The following is a 6000-nucleotide window of genomic DNA, read 5'->3' as shown; positions in this document are numbered from 1 at the left end:
TACACGGTTCGATATGGCAACATTATATTGACATGATTTTCCCTTTAGGACTAAATACTCTTCTCCCCTGTAGTACGGTACCTTTGCAATGCTTGTCTCTTTAAGCAGGCTTAAATAATGGTGTTTTACTGAGAAGCTGTTATTGACTGCTTGATGTTAACTTCACAAGAAAAGTGTGGGCGGTCAATCACCTGCAGAGTAAACTCGACCCAGGAGCTCTTGTCTTATTTCAACGGCAAAAAGAGGGATGACCTACCGGGCTTTAGATTGTGTTGACAACATCAATGCAGACATTCTCTTCAAGCAATGATGTGAAGGAAAATGAAAACAACTTGTCACTTTAAAGGTAACAGGACTGACGGGACCTCACCGTGAGGATGACTGGTGGGAACAAGATGAGGATGAGGTGATCATCAGGCATCAGCGAGGGCAAGACAGAGATAGATTTGTCAACGGAAAAAAAGGTCACTCAGCCTATTCTCATCAATACAAACCATCAAAACAGATTGACCGACAATGTGAGACAGGACCATCAATAGCACCATACTGAGATCACAACATTATTTTGCCATTATTCAGCTAAATATCACAGTGTTACCATCACAAGTCCAATAATGATTAACTAACACTTTTCGTTTTCTCATGCAGATCTACTGTAAGGGTTTCTCTGCCTACTGCCTTTAAACACATTGGATTCAATCTGATTTCTTGACAGAGGGATATAAAATATAATACTGATTCGCAAACATTAAAGTACAATTACATTAAATCACCATTTGACTAAACTCAGCATTATTTGACACGTACAGTCATGTGGGTCTCAGAGCAGAACACCGTAGAGATAAATGCATTGGAAATGTAATCAATTCACAATCATATGGGATGGTCATTTGGTGCCACAAACGATCAATACCACATAATGTAAAGGATATTTCAAGAAGATGCTAGCTGCATCAGAACTTAAGACTTCTGGAGAAACCAGAAACAGAATATCTCAGGTTACACAAACATCGTCAACCACTCAGATCAACCACTGAGTTACAGCATTGTGGGTACATCATCATAACAGACATTATACAGTGACACAATGTCAGTCTAGTCAGTGGAAACTTATCTTGTCCTTCGGACTTCATCTGGTTACCTGTGTTTATATAATGCATAATAAGAGAGAGAACTGCACTGACAGCCATGTCAAGCCATAATCAATGTAAAACAAATCCTGCCCATGTCCAGTTCGGGGTGCCTTCTTCCTGACAATCTGAGGAGTACAAATAAGGATGAAGGATGAACTACAACTGCAACTAATTATTTTCATGATTTCATTTTTCAGTTAATCGATTAATGGTTTGGTCTATAAAATGTGAGAAAATTGTGAAAGAATTGTCACAACGTCCAAAAGCTCAAGCTAACTTCTTTAAATTGCTCATTTTGTCGGACTCACAGTCTAAAAATATTCAGTTTACTATCACACATAGTAACTAAAAGCAGCAAATTCTCACAATTTGGAAGCTTGAACTATTTACTTTTTGGTCTTTTTAATTAATCGACTAGCAAAATGGTTTCTGATTCACTGACAAATTGTTTGAGCTTTAGAATGAACATTAACATGGAACAGACAATCTAAATTGTCCTTGTGAATGGGATTTCTCTAAAGTAGTTGCAGATATTTTTCTCATATTAATGTGTGATGCTAATCCCTACATCCTTGAATTTATCACTCATGGAGACGCTAAGGAGGCAGTTGAACTATTTTATGAGAAAGTCCTGTTTCTAGCAGAGCAGCCGAATGGGGAAACACTTAAGTACTCATTATCCTCCCCACAATTTCGTTTTTTTTTTTAACTCACATGACCCAACAAAGAAGGCATCCCTTACAGTAAATCTGTCTAAACTGGACAGACACGAAGCGGAATTCAAAATAGAAACTCATGTTCACAGGGGCAAATGTGGCCTGTCGATACACATATTGTCTAACAAGAGGATCAGAGAGTCCCTGAGCACACACTCTCCCTGTCCAAAAGGTCAGGATTCTTGAATGAAGAAAAGAGGAGGCTGGCTAAGTGACAGGGGCAGAGTTTGGTGATATAGCACTTCCCAAGGCTGCAAAATATACAAGACAAAGGCCCCTTTTTTCACTCACTGTGTCAGCGAAGGAATCATCTGGTCCCTTCTGCTGATGGAGTTACAGCACCGATCAGTCAGTGGGAACAGCTTTGAGGGCACCATTAAATCACACGAGTTCTAATATTATACAGCAATATAACAACCTGACCTATTGAAGTCTAATCACGTAAACATGATCATCAGTGCGCCACATTCCCAATGAATCAGGTTAAACAGCATGGCACTAAAACCTGTCACATCCACGGGTGAGATGTGGGCAATTTCCTGAAAGAGATTAACCCTAAATTACACCGAGGGACAGAGGAAGGAAGGAAGGAAGGAAAGAGGAAGGAAGAAAAGCGCACCATGTGTTCCCCCAGCGAAATTACTCAGAACAACGTAAGTAAAAACGGTGATTAAGGCTGCAACAGCCCTTGACAGAAAACATTACATTGGTAGTTAATAAATATACAAGGAGGAGACATTTAGTTTGGGCATTTGTTCTGCTATTTTGACAGGTACCATTTTTGTTTTTCCAACACTTGTAACGTGATATTACATGACACCAAAGTGTACAATTGAATACAAGAAATGGATGCAAAAAGTACATCTGCAAACAAATAAGCATAAACAAACACATTTGAAAAGGCATGAAATTAAAGTACCTAAGGTGATCACTAAAATGGAAACTGTGTATAATGTGAGTTCACAGGAAACACAGATCAAAGGTGATTCTCTGTTGTGGGGAAAAGCACAACGCTCACGTGGAATGTCGTAGACGACCAGAAGATATGATACTGTATATATAGCCAGAATACCTGAAATGCACGTTTTTAAAACAAATTTCTGATCTCCTTTATGTTCACCTGTCCTTGTGCGCTGTATTCACGCAGTGGGAAAAACTGGAGAGCCTCCTAACTCCAGTGTGTTAGCCTTGCAAGCCTCACTGCTACTCTCACTATTTAAATGGTTTGGATAAACAAGTTTTTAAGGGTGAAACCAGATACATGCGAGCAGTGTATTGTGTGTCCTCTTTTAAACAAGCCGAATCAATTAAAATCAAAATCTCCACCCGTGACCCGTGACCACCACAGTGAAGTGTGTGAGGAAGCATTTTGGATTCAACACCACAGGTGTAAAAAAAAAAACTTGGATAAAAGTAAAGGCGTTTGCTGATTTTGCAAAACGCAACTGTGTCACCGTAACATTAGCTTGTCACTGAAGCGAGACATCAGAGGCACGGTGAACGAATGGAACAAGATCAGGGAATAAATACAAGGAGGCTGAGCTTTTTTTTCCCCCACTCGGCTGCTCACACAAACAGCCCGAACAATTATCACGTGAAAGCAGTATAGTTAAGCTATAGCTCAGCTTTAGGAGTCGCATGGGCAAATCAATAAACGTGCTGAATTGTGTCTGTGTTTGGAGTTTTAAGTGCCGTCTGTTTTACTTTTCTTTTACACATTCACGTCCACTAAAAACTAAGCATGACTTGAATCATTTTAATAGATAAAGGTCCTAAAATGTCCTCCCTCCATGTGTGTGTTGGTGTAATGTATACGCCTGTCCAGCGTGTCGACAATCGCAATATACATATACACGTTTATATATATATATATGTGTGTGTATTAGTCTACTCCATTGTTCGTATTCAGTATGTTTCCTTCATTGAGACCTGAGAGAAAGGCCAAAAACAGATTTGAGGTAGGTAACCATTATGCATCATGTCCTGTACAGTATGTGACGCCATAGCAGAGAGCCGGGGAGAGAGGCCCTGTGATCGTAGAGGCACCCAACGACCGTCTGTCTCCCTCAACCAGCTCTCTGCCTGTGGTCGTCAGCACCCAGCGTTATCATAAACACTGTGTTCCTGAAGCACTTTAACCAGTCAGTGCTGACAGGAGGGAGACAGCTGAGCAGCAATTGTGGTTTTGGGAAGAGAGTAACTATGATCAGCAACTGTCATGTCACCTGGGCACCAGATGTCTAAAAGGCTACTACTGTTTTTCGTAAAAAAAAAAAAAAAAAAAAAAAAAAAAAGAAGAGGCGGCAGATAATGTGACATGAAGATAAAATCACTAAGAGCACTGCAGCAACAGATATCCAGAACGAAGTTAGAAATACACTGCTGCCAATTTAAATGAAAGGAATAGCTGAACATTGGGAGAAATCCGCTTATTTGCTTTCTGGCAAGAAGTTATGGATCGATCCATACCACTCTTGTATCTGTCCATTAAATATTTCGGAGTAGTTGCCAGGCAACCGGCAGAGACTCCAGGAAGTCACTGCTTCCAGTCAAGAAGTAGTTCAGCACATAATCCCCAGTAAAATGCTGAACTGTGGTTTGTACACTTAAATCTTTGTGTTCACAGGTTCAGAAACAAAATATAATGTCTTAATGAGTCTGTTTTAGAGGTGCTGGTGGGTGGATTTTGTTAGTTATTTTCCAGGCTTTATGCTAAGGTAAGCTAACCGTCCACTGGCTGTGGCTTTATATGAACATATAGACATGAGAGTGGTATTAATTGTCTTATTTAGCTTTTCCCCCACACAGAAAATAAGCATATTTCTCAACATGTCAAATTACTCCTTTCAGTCTGAAGCTAAAGCTGGGAGGCAGTTAGCTTAGCTTCCAATAAAGACTTGAAACAAGTTACATCTTGTTTGTTTAATCCTTACTCAAACCATAATCTAAATATGACAATTTGTGGTTTTGGGGAAAGTTATGAGCTGTACATGCTAAGCTAGGCTACTAGCCTACCGACTACTGCTTCATAGTTAGCATAAAGACACAAGAGCAGTATTATAACTTTAGGCAAGAAAGCCAATAAGCAAAACTATCACCAGAAATACTGGAATATTGTTTTGGGGCGTTTTGATTGGATTTGTGCTTAATTTTCATCTTGTTTTACATACATCATGTACTGTATGTAGAAAACATTTAGTCAATCGATAACATATCTGCACACACACACACACACACACACACACACACACACACACACACTCATAGCGCTAATTTTAGACACATACATGATGTCTGTATATATATTATTTGGCCTCTTGTCCAATTGAACATTGTGTATCACATCTCATTGAGCAGCAAATAGTGCTTAAAACATCATTAGCACTGCAGTGTATCTCTAACGGCCCTTTCATTAAACTGAAGCAATCGTTTGTAAAAAAAAAAAAAAAGAAAAGGAAAAAAAAGTCATTATGATCCTTTGAATGAAATAAGATCTAAAAGAAAAAAGCTTACAATAAAACCACATAATTCATACATATTCCTATCATACCGCAATTCATACAACAGTGTTATCAGTCTGTCAACTTGCATGAGGTACTGACATTGTATCTACAAACATCATATTCACCAACAGAGAAGGGAAGTCAGGATTTCACAGCGGGGGGAAAAGAGGGTTTTTTCATTATGCAATAAACAGACAAACAACAACAACAACAGCGACAACATTAACATTGTTATCTTGAGGTAGAACAGTAACTTCAGCATTTGGAAGTGCTTTACGTTGGATACTCGTTTTTTTTTTTTTTTTTTCGTTTCGCGTCGACAAGCAAGAGAGAGAGACGATTCTTGACATCTGAGGTAGTGCGGCACCTGATCTTCTAATTTTCAAACCAATCAGTTCCTCCGCGTGTAAAGTAATTGTGAGCACAGGGGAAGGTAAAGTCCCTAAAAGCTTCCCGCAACACATTCATTCCGGCTGAGGTAGGTTTTTGTTGAATCGTAAGGTTCACACAGGCAAGTCTAGTGCCCGTATGAAGGCCAAGAACTCATAAAAAATGTAGTATCACTGAAACAAAGTCCTGAGACAGAATATATCGAATCCCTGGACGAAGTCTGAGGTCTTCTATGAGCGAGAAGGTGGAATCATTGGT

This window comes from Pempheris klunzingeri, chromosome 1 (genome assembly GCF_042242105.1).
Source record: "Pempheris klunzingeri isolate RE-2024b chromosome 1, fPemKlu1.hap1, whole genome shotgun sequence".
Taxonomy (NCBI): domain Eukaryota; kingdom Metazoa; phylum Chordata; class Actinopteri; order Acropomatiformes; family Pempheridae; genus Pempheris; species Pempheris klunzingeri.
This window is presented reverse-complemented; position numbering follows the sequence as displayed.